Raw genomic sequence first — 18369 nt, 5'->3', positions numbered from 1 at the left:
CTTTCCCAGTACACTTTCCCTAGAGTTGGATGAGAAAGGAAGCCACCCAGGGTATTCACCAGCAGATTGCTACTCCTGGGAAAACATAACCCAACATAATACCCATAGGAAATCTCTGTCTAACAAAGCTCTTGCAACTGAAGAAGACTCCATCACGGTATGGACAAAACATCTAAACTGAATATATATTCCCTTTTTACTTTAATTTGACTTACTGTATCACTTCCACAACTTTGACCTTCTCAATGCTTTGTTTCTGGAATTCTCCATCTTGGTTGGGATATTTTTGTGTTTCACTGAGTCTTGATCTTTTTGTGTGTTATCACTCATTTACTTTGTATTTGTCTGACCTAATCACCCAGAAGTAATCCCATATTGGCAAGGCTACTCAAGATTTTTCAGACCCTGGCTCCACTGAAGCCAGTCATTCAGATGTTGTCTGAATGTTGTATTTAGAAAGTATAGACATAAATTATTAAAACTGATATTTCAAAAGCTTATGTTGGAGCACTTCCACGTTTATGTGAAATGTTACTTTCAGGTCTTCTTGATCTATATCTATTAATTTAATGGTCAGATTGTTTACAATATTATGAATTTTTCTTCATGGGTAGAATTTTACTCTAATTAGTGAAAATCTCTCCCTTTCAAATTAGTTGATTCTTTTTTTGTCTGTTGGGTGGCATGGAACAAATAATGGAGAGACAATTTGTTAGTTTACTCTAGATTCTGAATTCAATCCTGATATAATTTCATCTAGCCATACCATTTGCCAGGATACTACCATTTAGAGATATACCCAAAGGCACATGTTGCTGGCCAGTGAGAGCGTGCGTGCACACACAAGAGTGTGTGTGTGTGTAATTTCACTTCAATAACTTTTATGAAAGCATGTATCACCACTAAATATTTATTGAAATTGCTCTGTACCTCTAGGAAAAAAAAATGCTGATGCTGAAAATTGTGGAAAGCAAATTTTCAGGTTTCTTTCTGATAGATATAGGAAAAAGGTTTTGAAGCATTTTTTTGACCAGGGACAAAGCAAAACTGGGACAATGAATAAAAACAATTCATAACTGTCTGCTTTGGGGTAGACTAGGTGTACTTTTGTTGTGGAAACTCTCAAAGCAACAAGTAATAACAAATAAAATTTATTTTTATACACCATTAATCAACACTCCACAAACATACGAATAGCAGGTTCAAATGTCCATGAGAGGAGAACAAACTATCACCACAAAAACTTCTGGGGTTTAACAACAACCCAGAATGCTAAACAGGATTTAATGACAACCCAGAATGCTTAACAGGGGTTTAACAACAACCCAGAATGCTCAACCCCTCACCTAATAAAAAGTAAGGACTCTCAACCTTGAGGAACATCTTAGGGCAGCGTTCCAAACCAAGGAACCCCGAGGAGTCTCCTTGAGGAGGCATCCCAACCCAAGGGGAGAGCCCTTACCTGCAGCATGCTGCTTTGGGCAGGACTAGCTCAAAATGACTCCACCCTGGGACTCCATTTATACTTGAGTCGAATCTGACTTGTGGTCACTATCAGCCCCTGTTGGCCGAGGACCCCAACTACCGTAGAACCCTGAGAACAAAGGCACAAGAGAAGTTCAACAGCCAGGAAGGCACATTTTCATCGGGTGGGTTCACCTGCTACATCTTTATACCTTATTTTATATTTTTATCTTCAGTTCCAGCTGGAAGCTTGCTGGTTCTGGGAGGACTGAGAGGGACCTGTGTTTCTCTGACAAACACTCTCACTACACATAGCAGTACATCTTCTGGTGTATCTCGGTTAACTCGACTGTCACACTCATTCTCTGCAAAGTCAACAGAGAAATTCCCTGCTGTTCTGTACCAGCTGGAAGCAGCCCCTCCTCCTTGCAAAGCCACCAATCCTAAGGAGTTCCTCTGAGCCGCCAGCAGCAAAGTCACTTTTGTCCTGGCTCCCATGCTGAGACAGGCGAGGAGCTGGCTGAGTACCAAACAGCTTACTCCAGTCTCTGCTCATGGTGTGGGATCAGATTCATATCTGGGGAGGAAAAAATAACAATTGGGGCACTATCAGCATTACTGATGGCCACTGCTTGTGCCTGTCAGTAAAAACGGGATTTAAAAAACGGAGGAAATGAGGTCAAACTTGTTAAAGCATCAATTCTGGTATCTGTAGTACCCCTGACAAAGCAAATTAAACACCAGTTCCAAAGTCTCTGTTGGGGATTATTCATTGCGCTTGTGAAAATGTAGTTTTTCTAGGACAAAAGAACGAGGTCTCAAAATATTAATTCTTCTCCTTATCCATTTTTACCATTTTTCCCTCTTTCTTTCACCATTTCTTTCTCTTCATTGATATTCTACAAGATCGACTCCTTATGAATTTGAAATAGGCTTGGAATCAAGCTCTTGACTTTTCTCCCTTAACACAGAGCACACATACACTTCATTACTCAAAGAGATAAAAGGAGATTAAAACACCAGGTGAAATGAACTATGTGTATAAAGAGAAGGAAGTAAGACTGGACTGAACAGGTAGAGGAGACACACAAAGCACAGCATGGATGACATCTGTGAACTCCCCAGGTTTTAGCTCACATTATAACAAAATGTGCAAGGCTTAATAATTCACAGTATATCACGCAATGACACTTACTCATCAGTTGTAGAGATGAATACATTCTGCTGAGGTCTTATTGGTGCAGATGGGTTAGCGAAAAATGTTTCCTGCGTGACTGCTACTTTAACTGGAAATCACAGTGTCCATCATAGGGAACCTTTTAATTGACAGAAACTTGCCTTTTTCCTCTCTCTTGACATAAGCTCATTTGTCTAGAACAGTAACTTGTTCTAGGAATGCTGCAGGGACAAAGCAGCTTTATAACCTTCCGGCAAAATAGTAAAGTCTTATGTGAGCGGTTGGGAGAGTTCTGCTACTGACTTTCCCCATGGCCTTCAGCAAATCATAGTCAATATTTTCTTCTCAGTCCCTTCATCTGCCTACATCCACTCCACACACACCTATGTGCACATGTGTACAAAGGTAGCCTTCTGCAGGCTGATTCCAGATTCTCCCTCTGTTTGAGGACTCCAGAAACCACTATGATACTAATAAGAATTTTTCTTCTTTTATGGCAGTCTGAAGACCCATGAGCAAAGGCAATAATCCCCTTCAACACATCTTTCCGGTTATGTCTGTGACTTGTACAGCTTTATTTGTCTTTCCAACTTGACATGTTAAAGATGAGATCTTTAATTAAATGTCACTATTCGCACTGCAGACCTCTTTTAGCAAGGTGAAATTAAAGAGCTTCCCAGGTCTGCAGACACAGTGACCTTAACTAATGCATGCTTTATAAATCAAAAAATCCTAGACACCTACAGCAAAGCATATCAATCTTAGGCTTCTGCCCAGCTTCTGAGGTGTGAAAGCCAGATCCTTTTGGCTGAGTGGCTCAAGACAAGTAGAGAGGTTTGAGTCACTCAGTTTTATCTGTTGAAAAAGCAGGTGCTTCTCCAAGAGAGGTCCATGCACTAATAGAAACACATCCAGGCAGCTGTTCATCCTACTCTAAGACAAACATTTACTTTTCTAACTGAAGATGAGTCCCACGCACAACTCCTTTTAAGCTCACTGCCCAGCTTCTACCCAGGTAAATCAAGTGAAAGGAATCCTATGTGTATACGTTGTAAGGCAGCAAAGCTCCCTCTGTCATCAACGCATCACTGTTGCACGTGCTCAGGACAGGTACCCGGAGGGGGGAGCACTGGCACCAGAGCTGAAATGAGTCCCCTAGGGGTGGCATGGGTGAAGGGTTTCTGATCTGGTGCATGTGCCCTGGCCATGCATTTCCCAATGCAAACATGGAACGGGCTGAGCCGCTGTCCTCAGGAGACACGGACAGAGCTGCAGTTTCTGAAGGCTTCTTTTTAGTGTTAAGCCGCTAGAGGACAAATGCACATTTGGAAAGAGGCTAGGAACACTGTCCGAGGGAAAGCTCCTTCTCGTGGCAGCTGTCTCATCAGCAAATTACATGGTTTCATCAGGATTCCCCGACTTTTCAGCAGCTCAGAGTCTGGTAGTGAGGTGAGGCAACTCTGAAATTCCTCTGCAAGAGACAGGCCCTGGAAAGTCTGTTTTATCTGCATGGCCCTGAATCTTTATTGGTTCATGGAATCAGTGAACCAATAAAGGCACATTGGCGATGAGACTATTTTCCTAAAAACCAATTGTAATTCATACAAAATTTATATACCTGAGTATATGTAAGAAGAAAGAGGGATAGAGAGTTGAAAGAGAAAACAAAAGAAAAGATAAAAGAGAAAACAACAGAAAACAGAAAAGGAGGGGATAGGAAAAGGGGAATCACCACTCTTGGATCCTGTGTTGTCACAGAGCAGCAATCTTGGTCCATAGGTCATGGGTCAACAAAAACACAAGTGGGGTGTTGTCTTTATACAGTCTTTCTTACACTTGCACTATAGGTTTTTCCTGAACATTCTCATTTTCTCTGGCTTTCCCCAGAGCAGCTGAGCAAGTTCTGTCTCTGGGCAGCAACAGCAGGGAGAGAGAAAGAAATGGCCCATCACCCCAACGCCGCAGAACTCGCCCTGCTTCTTCCCCACACGGGGCTCCCGCTCAAATTGTTTGAGATATCCTCTTTATGAACAGTTCCTTTTTTATTTACTAGAAGTTTGTGACAATACTTGACTATCTACAGTTTCTTAAAGGTGTTTCAAAGTATTTGAAAGCATGTCAAGTACTACATCACTTAAAAACAAAAGGCACAACAACAAAAAGAATCACATTACAAGCCATAATAAAAAAGTCAAATGCATTTTCCTTTTGGAAACATTCAGTGAGTTTTTGATTTCATGGTGTTTCAAAAAGGATGCTTAAGTGAACTCTCTGCCTTAGTCACATACTGTAAAAAAAAAAGACAAGATTTAGAGTTTATTTGCATTTTCCCATGTAGGACTATATGACAAAAAATGAATTCCTGTTCTGTTGAAACCAGTGCCGTGTAGTCCAAGATGTTCCAGGCAACCTAATTCCATGGAAAACCCACTCCACTGGCCCTGAGTCACTCAATAATTCTCATTGCCTCTGCCAAAATTAAGATTTCCATGCAATGTAGCTAGTCTTGTGCTTTCCCAGTGTTCAAACTTCCTTATTTCTTTCTACCTTTTGCAAATGCAGAAAAAGTAATTGTTTATGAAATAGATTTTGAAAGCATACAACTCCAGGGGCCAGAACATTATAAACCCCAATCTACAAAATTCCTGAAGACCTACAAATATCAGAGACCCTGGCAGTGCTGTATTCATTTGGTCACTTAGCGATTCTTCTGTAACATCCTGCATGACTGATTTCAGCCACTTTTGGATGGGGACAACATCATCAGTGATACGTTCAATTTGCTGATGTGGTGTGATTTCCACTGACTTTGCTCTGGTAGCAGCTTGTATACTACACTAAATAGCAGAACTAGAACTAATCTCAGAACGTTTTAGAAGTGAAATTTCTATCTAGTTATAAGGTCCAAGATTTATTAATGAGTCCACTTTGAGACTTCAAAAACTCCAAAAAACAAGTAAACAAAAAGTTTCAGGCACATACTTTTATAAACAAGCCAGAATTATCTAAAGACTTCCAGGCTTGCCATATTGAACTATTTTACTCCAAACATTGCTCATTTATTCTTCTAATTACAACTCGTAATAGGCTGAGGGGGATATTCAGCAGGTTCATTGCAGTGTGCTACTCTGAAAAATTTAATTTAAGACTTAATATCTTGAAATATGTAAACTTAACATTTAATCAAGCAGCATCAGTTTCTACAACCTATTTTCCAATCAATGCTGCAATTATAGATCAGGAAACACCACTCAGAAACAGGTAGTAGTCACGGATAAGTCTCTGGTTTAAAAGCTAAGACTTAATGAAGAGAAATGAATGCAAGTTTATAGCCTTTTTAAAGAAACATAAACTGTCTAGAATATTATCTTTAAGAGTGCAGAGATAGCAGTATATTTTCATTTTGATGCAGTCAGGGTTTCTTTCACTGGATGTTCCTTTGAAATAAAATGCATTTTAATTTCAAAATATTGAAAAAAATACTTTCTCTCATCTTTTATTTGCAGTTTTTGAAAAAAAAATAACTTCAAATTTTAACTGAAATTCAGATATATTTTAAATGTGTTAGCTATCACTGAAAATATTTGCTGATGATATCCTTATGTTCTCTAAGAGATTTTTGAAAGTACGATTATGTATTTTTTTCATAAGAGTCCAAGGACATCCTGTGATTTCCATTTCTGCATCTTGAAAAAGCATGCATTGACAAGAATTAAAACATACTCTCCAGGATTTTTCTGGAATTCTGCAGGTAGTGACCATTTGATAAAACAGAAAGGAAAAAAAAGAGCAACAGGTATCCTCCTTAAGTTTTGACACAATTGAATATGGTTGAGTGTCTTAAAAAAAAAAAAAAAAAAAAAAAAAAAGATAAAATAGAAACAATACGTTTGTTGATCAGGAGCAAGAAGGTCCTTGTTTTAAACAGTGTCGTGGTTTAGGCCTGGTTGGCAGCCAACTACAATGCAGCAGCTCTCTCTCCCTTCCCCTCTGGCAATGAGAAGGGACAGAGAGCCAGGCTTGGGGTTCGAGATAGGACTGGGATGGGGAAAAATTCCCCTTCATGATCACGAGCAAAAGGCAGACTCATTAGGGGAAGAGGAAAAGAACATACATTTATTACAGACACTAACAACACATAACAGAGTAGGACAGTGAGAAGCATTGTCACATCTTGAGAACACCTTCCCCCCACCCCTCCCTTCTTCCCGGGCTCATTTCTGCTCCCGATATCTCTACCTCCTCCCCCAGTGGCACAGGGGCAGGGAATGGGGGGTGCAGTCAGTGCTGTCACTTTCTCCATCTTCAGTGTGGGGAGTTTCTGAAACTTCTTCCCCCTGCTCCATCGTGGTCCCCCTCTCACAGGACACAGTCCTCCACAAGCTTTCTCCAACATGAGTTCCTCCCATGGGCCACAGCGTTCCCCAAACTGCTCCGTCACTAACTTCCTCCGACTGGATTCCCTCCCACGGCTGCAGCCCTTCCTGAGCTGCTCTGGCGTGGGACACCCCCACATGCTGCAATCCTCCCAGTTCTGAACTACAACAGCGGGGCGACCTTTTCCCCCAAGACCCCGGCCTTCTTCGGGCACAGCACCTTGATTACACCAAGCAGAAGCCACAGGCCATAAATCAATGTCTGCTGCACCGTAGATCTTCATGGGTGGCAGGGGGGGCCACCCTGCTGTCTCACCACAGGATACAGGGGGGTTTCTGCTCCGGCACACCTCCCCCCTCCTTTCTTCCTCTGTTCCTCCACTGACCTTGGTGTTCATGCAGCTGCCACAACTCTTCCTTGCAAGTCTGACTGCTCGTCACCACGTCCCTTCTTAAATACGTTATCGCAGAGGCGCAGCTGATTGGCTCAGTTTTCGAGCAGAGGTGGAGCTGACTTGGAGCTGGGGGAGCTTCGAGAAGCTTCTCACAGGGGGCCACCCCTATAGCCCCCTCCCCTTCTACCAAAAAACTCCACCACTCACTCAACCCAGGACAAACTGTTTCATGCATTTTGCTCAGAATATTTTTGTGTTCCACCAACAGATATGAGACATCTATGAAAGCATGCAAAATTTTAGGTTACTGAATGATATCATCAAAGACAATACAATTAGCAATTATCTTGTGTGAAGCAGATCTGCAACTGTATGACGCTTTTCAGTTGCTTACACAACCCATTACTCCTGGAAGCGCACGAGTTTGGATGCTCCAAAGACCTTTGCATATAACATCGTCATCAGACAAGGTCATTTTACCAGTCCTTACAAATTGTAAACAAAATAATTAGCCTTTTTATATGATCAGCATTTTACCCAGTTCACCCTGATCTCTTCAAAATCTGCACACAGAATTTCCAATCAGAAAAAAAGCTGAAAACTAAGCCTTTGACAGTATCACCACACTATTAATTCTTCAGGTTTTTTCCATCTAATTTTCATACCCAAATTCACATAGTCAATTAGAGATGTCATTCTGGTTAATCTTTGCCCTGGGGATACTTTGAATAATTTGAGTTCCTTCATAACCACAGTAGTAACTTATCACTGCATTTAAGTATCTGAAATCCCCAAAGAGAATTACAAAAAAACCCAATCAATTCATTTCTGTGAAGAAAGTATATTTTTTCCCTTCAGTCCAAATGCATGGGAGATAGGAATGTAACTTTCAAGCAACACTTTTGCTTGCCAGAAAAATACCTCTGGTAGTAAAATTCACGAGGTAAAATTAAGTGTAGCACTCTGAGCTTACTTAGTAAGTCCACAGATGACTTTGGAAAGCTTTCTCACAGTACCATTCACTGGTTGTTGGCCAGATCACAGATCTTATCTCTGTTCTGTAGTTGCCTCCATTAGTTTCAGATATCGCTCTGATTTCCTCCACGATGCAAGCAAGCAGTTTTCCCTAGGTCAAACAGCCCCCAACCAACAAACTCCGATCTTTTGTATCCATATTTCTCTTACTGGCTTGGACTGAAAAACTGAAAACCGTAACAAAAAAAAATACAAATTGGGCAGACTGGAATCTCACCTGTGTGGCCAATAAAGTTCCTGAAAGGGGATGTTTTCCTCTCAGAAAGCAGGGGCTATGTGCACCATACAACATGCACAGGTAGCTAGATCTCAGGACCTTGATTCAACATAGTTGAGTTTGTACTGTAAAAGCATGTGTGCAAATGCACAGAATTGTTCCCTAAGCGTGGTTCCAAATGTCATTGCTGGCATTATGTGCCTTTGGTAGGGAAGTCTCTTTGTCTCTCATGATGCAGGACATCTGATAAAGTCCCAGTGAAAATAACTGCCAGAAAAATGCTTCCTTGTTTGCCAGTCACTCAAATGCCAGAGCTGAAAACAGAGATTACAAAGCAGCACCAAATTCCCTGTAATCGTCCCCTATTGCTCTGCTCTCCGAGCTCTGTTACGCATAAATAATTCAGCATGGGAAAACAAGGGATGGAGCAATTGCATACTGAAAGTACCTCCCTGATTTTTAAGAGTTTAAGCCTAGGCACTAACGCATGACAACATGACTGAGAAGCTAGTTGATGCTTCCAAGACCTACAAAGTCAAGTGGTTTCTTAATGTTAATCTTTATTTTAACCCACACTAAAAGAAAAGATTCCCCCTAAATCCCTATCATCCATGAAAGAATGCGAAGTGTGTGACATAGTTATACCATATGTAAAAGGAGGAGTAAGGACAGCTCCAACTATAGCCAAGTTGCAGCCAGTGTTTGATAAATTCTTCCAAAGCAGTGAAGCTTCTTTGCTACTAGTGGGGGGTCAGGGGGAGAGGCTAAGGAGGAAAATTTCCCCATTGCTTTGACTTCATACCTGAGACCATCCTGGTACAAATCCCATGCCTGAATTATACCACTCTTCTACAAAAGAAACTCTGCAGAAATAAATGTTTCAAAGAAATCAGACAGGCCAATGAATTGGAGTCTGTGAGTCACATTTTGCCATTATAATCCACAATGGAAGGTTTTTTTCAATGTGTGTTTTCTAAAATGAAAAATGCTCAAATAATTTCTTCCTTCTCTCAAAACACTGTTTTTGAGATAAGAATGATTGATTTACCAACATGTTCCTTCAGTAGCACTGTATTCTTTCATGCACAAATATTTTGTTAACTTTTGTTTCATGAGGTTTACATCTCTTAGAAAAGGCAAGAAATAGTTGTTTAAATTTTTCTACCCGTGGCTTCACCTTACCAAAGAGATCTTGAAGAAAAGGCAGAAGTGATGCACTGTAATGAAATACCACTGATAATTTCAGCTTGATAACATATGCTTAAAATATTCTATAAATAGAAACATGATTTTGGGATACAACTGTCCAAAACCAGCTGAAGGCATACTAACCTTAGTTCATGACATCCAAAATTTGCCAGAATTATGCTGGACCTTGGTTAATTTGGGGTCAAGAGTCCAATGGTTAATTGTGACGTCATTCCACAAAAAAGTCTCTTACAGCTGACTTAGGTCATTCATGGCTGAAGAAAAGTTGGAGCCTGAATCATGCAAAAGAGACCAGAGAGACAGCACAAAGCACAGTATAAAAATTAGCATTAAAATTATTCCTGTTATTCTGGTGTGGACAGACCTATTTAAACATCCACATTCCGTGCTGCTTCACTTCACATCACACCATCTTGTGTTTGCTTTTTCATCACCAAGACTTTACTGCAAGGCACGCATCAAGTTAGAAAGCTTGAAAAATCTCATCTACCTTTAATTTCTTGTCTCCTCTTCCAGGATGCAAGCAAGAAAACCTCCTATTTAATTGCCTGTAACATCTCCTTGTGAACATTTCTGGTTCACTTTCCTGCTGCACTGTTCTTTGATGAAGACATAAAACAGAGTTCATACTGTGAAACTTGCCCCAGGCTTTTCTCAGCAATATCTGATTGGCTTTTCAGGTATGGAACTGTAGTGTTTTGCATAAAACCTAAAGTTAGAGAGGCCCTCTTTCAATTTTCATGTTGTTGTCTATTATACTCAATGTGAAAAGGTGAAAAAATGCAACATTTTTTTCTGTCATGATCATCATTTGCATAAAGCCAGGGTCTGAAAGGAGTAACTCAGTCATACCAAGGAGTGATATTACATGTGTTAAATACTCCTCCCATGTACATGAGCGTCTCATGTAATTAATACATTTATCCTACGAGTGTTAATGGGATAGAGATGGTTCATGTCTGGTTGAATGGTGTCTAAGATAAAAAATGCTTTGTTCAAAGTCACACAAGGTAGTGTTGATAGAGTACAAAAACCTCACACCTTCATTATTCCAAGGTCACATCTTAACCATTGCATCATTTATAATTCATATACTGCCATCCAAATGCATAGTGTTCAGAAGACTTTCTCTATTACCCTCAAAGATGCATTTCTGACATCTGTCTGTCTTTCAGGATCCTCAGAAAATTCTACCACCTCAGGAAGCAGGTATCTGTTCCCATCCTGTCTCTCAGAGGTCTGAGACCATCCCTTTCCCCCAGGATTTACACTACTGACCAGCACTGTAACTAGGTGTGGAGCCCTGTCAGGCCTTGGGGTTTGCTACTGGGGAAGACATTGAACAAAGCCAAAGGAGTTAGTTTTCAGCCTTTAGCTTTTCGTTCACAGCAAACCCATGTTCCCAGGTGCTTGAATTTGAGCTCGTCCTGTTTCCTAGGAATTGGCTGTTTTCTTCTGTACTAGTCTTTTAGACTTGAAAGTGCAGAGTGGTTTTGGATGAGCTCTCAAACTTAAAAGCATTTTCCTTCCTCTTCTGTTTGACAGGAACAATTGATGTTTAGAAAAGAGATAATTGTAGGAAAACCCTGTTTCCCATTGACTTTAATAAAGCCGGGGTTATGTCTTCAGCCTCAGTGACTGGTTGATGTATAATCTTGGTCGCTCTGATGTCAAAGTTTTGATGCTCTTCCTTGGCAAAATGAGAAGTATATCAGAATGGCAATAAAACACCTAGGGCACATATTTCAGGTACCAGGAGTTGTGTACAGCATGTCCTATGGTGAAGCACATACTTTACTTCTGTGTGATAAAGGTTAGGAAAGCAGCATGTAAAAAGATACTAAAGCCATCAGCAAAAATATATATATTACAGTAACTAAGAAACATTTCTGCATCCAATGGCACTCTTTGTTAGGATGTAGCAAGGACAACACTGTAGGTACTATTAAGGTATACATTTCATGTTTAGCTAAGACTTTTCCCTTAAAAAAATAGAAGTATGTAGAGCAGGTTAGAAGTGTTCAAATCTATTACACATTAAAGAGGTTATAGCTCACAGGGATGAGGGATACAAGTGGGTGGGCAAAGAAAGGACACTGGAAGAAGAAGAGAATTAAAAACCCAGTAGTCTGTATATACAATCACATGCAATTCATTCAGAGTTAATTTAGGCTCTGTGTAAGGTGAGATGACATTAAGGTCAAACAGAAGTGTAGTGTGGGACTGTACAGCAGGTAAGCAAACTGAGGAAGCACCCTGTAAACCAGATGCCTGCATCTATGACTATGCAAGTGTATTTATTTATAATTGCTTTCCATGGTATTTCTATTTCACTTCTTCAGACAGCTGAAAACTCTGTAGATCCTTATGCTTGTTTATGGGCTCTAGATTTTCCACAGAATAATGAAAATGTCAGCTTTATTTCAGTACACATGCTTAGATGTGTAAATCGCACCTGTGATAATTTGATGTTGCGCTAGGAGAACAAGGGGAAAATCACCAAAGATACATGCTTGCCTTTTTTTTCAAGGGGAATCAATACATTCCCACCAAAGAACCACCTACTAAAGAGATGTCATATAAAATCAATCTCAAACATCTGAATTACACCATTGATTTTTTTTGGGTGGTTAATGGTACTTGCCACTGACATTCGATTTAGCTTGGTTTAACCTTCGTATTTCTATGGGTTGTTTTCTACCATTCTTCCTCATAGGTGCTGTACGTGAGGGTGATAGGACAAAACTGGCACCTCTGTGGCTGGTTTCTGGTAACAGCAATACACTGAGACTATCTCAGCCCTATTCTCTCTGCCAGTGAAGCCTGTCTGATACTCCCTTGTACTGGCAGGATTTTTAAGCCTCCAGCCCCAGGAATATTCTTCAGCTTTTGCTGTCACTGAATCTTCTGCTCCGAGAAGAGTATTTCAGGGGACATTTTAATTGCTAATGACCTGCAGGATTGTATCTCAGATAGCAAAAAGATTAGGCAGTGAATTTAGAGAAACTAGTCCTTTAATATTCGTTCCAGGCATTATTCCCCTCCATCCTCAGCAAATACAGCAGTTGAGACTCCAGCATGCCAAGGATGGGCCCCTGCAGAAACGGAAGCCAGTAACTTATGACTAAGATGCGCATTTGGAGAAACCTTCCCCACTGAGAGTCCTTCCTTAAAGAACGGGATGACATTTATCTTCTTTACTTGAACATATGGAAACCATCATTTTGTGCAGCATTATCAATCCAAGGATACCAGTATTTTTCTTATAGATACTGGTGAAGACCCCTTTCCACAGGTCGGATTGCCGAACAGGAAAGATCCTGCCTCCCAGACCACCGAAGCTAACTCCCAAGTAATCTTTAAATCCTGAAAGCAAGCATCTCTAGACTCGTGCACCAAAAGGCTAAATTAATTCAATGTCATTACCATACACTGCATGAAATAAAGCACACTTTTCATTCCTTGCAGGATCAGTGCCTTCTTAATATTGCTGTTCTGTTGCCAACAGACCTGAATTATGGTCAAGTTGCAGGACAAATGCTAGAAAGTCCCCTCAGAATTTAATGAACTACGCATTAAGTAACAGACGCATTTGCCTAAGAATCCCCCTCTGACTGGCATTCTCATCTAGCCTATGAGATGATATAAATATGCTTTCACCATTTACAGTGCATATCAGTGCATTATTGTGAATAAATGTCAGCCAAAGACATTAAACTCTTTCTTTCGCTTGGTGGAATATCAATAACATTATAAGATTCTGTCTTAGGAAAAGCCATGTTTATTTATGTCATGATTAGACAGTGTTAAAATACACTGGACAATTCCTCTAAAAAAATCACTAAAACTAGAGGAATTAAAAGAATCACAATTCTTGCTATAGTACTGGAAAACAAAATTATTAGTTTAAGAGACTATCTCCCAAATTCCATCTATAATCAAAAAGAAACGTTATGTTTGTCTTACAAAGACAAAAATTAGGTTAACAAATTGGGCTATGACTTAATCAGAGATTGTAGGAGAAGTTGTTGTAAATATGTTGGAATATATTCTGAATTATATTGGTTTGGTTTTGTTTTTATTAAAAAACAGCAAAAAACTTTAAAAACAAAATAATGAAAGCATCTGTGAGATTTGAAAGTAACATTTATTCTAATTCCAAATAAAACGGATGTCAGATTACACAGAACATGGGGAAAATTACATCCAACACTGACTTGAAAGATCCAACTTCCAGAGGGACGAGGAGCAATTTGAGCAGTTACAGAATTTGATCATGCAGAAATTATACTCATTTAGACTCCAGAAGCATATTTTTGCAACAATCAGCTCATGCACTTTCTTCATAGTCTTTTATTACACTATCTGTGTTTCTTTAATCTTGCTTTGTGTCCCTGACTCATATGTGCTTACCATTTTTAATGAACAACAGTAGAAGAAGTGGTTTATTCACAGGGAAAAGGCAGTCATCATACTCCCAAACCAATCAACATCTTAACTATCAAAATACTTCTGGTTACAGCTGGTTATTAACAACACAATTTTTGTGCACACCCATCTATCTCACCATGCTATAAAGCATTAATAGTTTATTGCCATGACACATTTACTTCCCCAATATTGCAGATGGCTCAAGGACAGTGGGATTTCCTCCAGAGGGCTGCTGGACTAACCATCTGCTGCTATGATCAAAAGAGACTGAAAATCAGCTCTCTTAATGAGAATCCAGCATAGGAAGTCAGATGCCACCACTCAGAACCCAACTGTTCGGAGGGCAATGTCAGTGTGTCGTCTGCCACCAGATGGGAATGTATGAGAAGTGAGGTATCTTAAAGATATTATCAGAGCCAGAGAAGAGGTCACAGCATCCCATAGGAAGATCTGATATGACCCCGAGCAAAACTCAACCCTAAGTTAAGCAGCTGCTTTCCATTATAAGGTTTTTACATCTTCCCTGAAGCATTATGATAATGCTCTCTGCCAGAAATACAATCACTCTGTATTAGACAATTGGACTCTGGAATAGACAATCTTTTATATGAACCAAAATTTCTATGTCTAAAAATTATTAAAGTAAAAAAGAATCCAGCCCAATGAAGAATTCGACCCCCCCTATTCTCAAGAAGAATATTTAGAGTTTAGGATTAATTTCTTTCCCTATACTGCACTCAGTTCAGTAATTAAGTCAAAAAAAAAGAAGGGTATTTTGGCCAGCTGCTCAGGGGAAACAGCACCCAGGAAAGATAAAGATAGGACTGCTTCGGACCACAGGAGCTGCTTTTGATTTGACAAATCTGAAATCCCAGGTGATCAAAAGGTAGTCAATCTCTCACAACTTGCTACAGAAGAATGACTAGCCACAGTGTCAGTGCCCCAGGGAGAGCATTACTGGGGAAAGAGGAGCAACAGTGTGGTGACAGAGGAACCTGCTGGTGGAAGAACAGATGTGTCACCAGGAACTGGCACATGCTCTACTGTAGACGACAATGCGTAAGTCATACGCAATAGATCATAATAGCTAGTGATGAAAAAGAGTTCAACCAGCATGCCTTTTTATTTTTGTAGCTATCTTTTTCCTTAAACAGCAGAGTAGAGATGTTTTCTGTTTACAGATGAACATTAATACTTTAATGGGATGGGAGATCACATACGAGGTGAAGACTTTCTGAGAGGGCAAAATATACTTATCCTCTGTAATTGGGCCAAGCAGCACCAATCTCACCACTAGAGGAGAAGATGCCTGCATCTGTTTTCACCTTATTTTCTTAGATTTGTCTAACATCAGCAGGTACGGTATGAGTTCCATAACCTACTAGTAAGAGTTTGCTGTGAAATATTCAGTGCCATGTTGTTCTAAGGCTGGTAACAGTGCCAGACAATCCAACAAACATTTGATTTCAGTGAATGTGTACATCTGCCCAAAACATCTCTTACAAAAACATCAATATGTTTACAATCAACACCACAAAACATATAAACTTAAATGAGACATGGAAATAAGGGATATATTTTGATTTTGATTTTACATCAGAGAGCATGAACACACATGATGAAATTGAAAGTGAGAAAAATCTTCATAACCTTCTCTATTCTTACGCACTTTGGGAGTGTTCTTCTTATCCCAAAATAAGCACAACTGAGTATACAATACAGAGCTCTCCAAAAGGAGGGGAAAAGGCAGGTTTATCCCCAGAAACATAACGTACATGTCACATAACACTACTTGCAGCAAAATCCTGTGGTAAAATTGTTGCCAGAAAGTAGCTTCTTCCAATATACACTCCTCTGAAAAGACTTTTCAGCAACTGATTTTCTTACATAAGTAGCAAAGACAGCAAGGGATGTCCCTCATAAAGTTGCCCACTGAGACCTCTGCTTTGGTTATTGAGGTTACTCTTGAATCCCAGTTGAGTGAACCTGTTAATAAATTATATTTGACGGGCTTTTAATGGAATTTGAAAACTTCTTAAACGTGTTCAATTATGTTAAATGATTTTCTAAGTAAAGAGAGTTTGAGAGGATTGCAGGGAGAAGTAGTTTTTTTAGCCAAGGTGAAAACAAGGGGTTGAATTCTGACTATTCCCTACAGATAAATTTGAAACACTTCAAATGAAAGTTTAAGAATGAAAGGTTCATTTAAGACCAGAACAATTTAACTTTTGCTGTATAAAACTTTAATGATCAAACCAAATGTCTCTTAGTAAAAAGAAATTTCTTGTCTTGGGAACTGGACTATTTGTTTTTTATTTTTCTACCTGGCTCTGAATGGGAACGGAATTAACCTGATTTTTCTCTACGATTTTGTTTACAGGTCAAGCAGAACTGTATTTGGTAAGAAAGGTGTGATTTCTATGATCTAAAAATCAGGAGAATGTCCCTTTGCTCTTACATGTAGAGAAAGTAAATTTCTGGAAAGGTGTAAATTGGAAGTGTACTCTAGTTAAAAGCTGGAAGAGTGAAGTATCAAGACAAATTATTTTCTGAAGATTATTCATTAAAGAAGCCATGAAAGATTTAGCTTTCCATTCTTTAAGCCTCTGAGTTTCAGCCTTCACTACTTTGCCCAACTGCCTTGCCTGCAAACCCTTGTCTTTTTTCTGTAGAAAATGCCCCCAGTTTGAAGGCTCATAGACCTGTTCTGACACCTTCCAATGAAGAAAACCCTTGTGTATAGTTAATTTCAATTTCTTGTACCATGCTAAGGAATTAAACCCTATGAAAAGTAGGATTTTACCCCTTTCTTGTTCATTTGGCTTTTGTTCAATTGCTGATACACCTGTAGGGAATTCTGTGTACAAAATCTTTTGACAGGCACAGCTGGAATAAACTAGACTGATCAATAGTGAGCAACAGCCACAGGAATGAAGAGAAAGTGGTATCTCTAGCATATATACTCTGTCAAGGAAAACTAAATGGATTTGTCAAAAAAAATCCTCTCAGATCTGTGTTGACTGTTACTGACTTTTTCATATTACAATATATTCTTATAAACATGTCAACTATCAGTGAAATGGAAATATATCCCCACCCCCAGAATTATTTTCCTAAAAATAAGAATTGAGAAGATTGTCTTGCAATTCTTCAGCCCTATTTTTTGTTCCACCAAAAGGGGGAAAAAAAGCCACAGATACATTGTTACAGAGACAGATTGTCTGCCATTATCATTTTCATTCTCTTAGTTTTTTACCAGCTACCCATTAGTGGCTGTCCCACAAACTCAAGCAGGAAAACATAGATCATCCTCCAAAAAAGATGGCACACAGCTAAGAGTATAGTGTGATCTCTAATAATAACCATCAAAACCTTCAAAGTCTCACACACATGAAATAATATGACAGTTGAAAAATCCTACTCTAAAATCCTCAGAGATTAATTGTATGCCTCCCTTTGTTTTCAGTAGCTCTCATTTAAAACTTGCATAATCATGAACTTGTTCCTATTGATCGGGTACATTTTGGAAACAAGACATTGAAAATCAGAGCCAGTCCCCTTTGCCTTTGCTGAATGTCTGTCACTTAGAAGTTTAGAGTATTTTTTTTCTACATATGCAGCCATAAAAGAGGTTCCATAAGTATCATTTGCATAAGTACTCCTCTTTGAAAGCCCCCAAACAAGAGCTTCTGTAAAATGAAAGTGAAAACCTGTGATAGGTAGTACTATTAGTTATAATTGTTTTGAACACAGAAAATTGATTGAGAAATTCTCTAAAATGCTTCTAATGATAGTCACATTTCACTGCCTTACATTTACATGTAAGCAAAGCATCAAGAGGTTTTGCTGTCTATAGCTCAAATTATATTATAAAAAGAGAATGAACACTGCATTTAAACACACACAAAGTACCTTCAATATCAAGTAGAAAGATGTGAGCAATATGTTCATCACACAACACTTTTTTTTTTTTTTTGGTAGTTTCTGAATTAAAACAGGAAAACAGAGACATTACCTGTGTGTGTCACGCTTCGATTCATTCCAGCTCTGAACTGAAACGCCATT

This window comes from Tyto alba, unplaced genomic scaffold, assembly GCF_018691265.1.
Source record: "Tyto alba isolate M040663 unplaced genomic scaffold, T.alba_DEE_v4.0 Super-Scaffold_13, whole genome shotgun sequence".
In the NCBI taxonomy this organism is placed as follows: Eukaryota; Metazoa; Chordata; class Aves; order Strigiformes; family Tytonidae; genus Tyto; species Tyto alba.
This window is presented reverse-complemented; position numbering follows the sequence as displayed.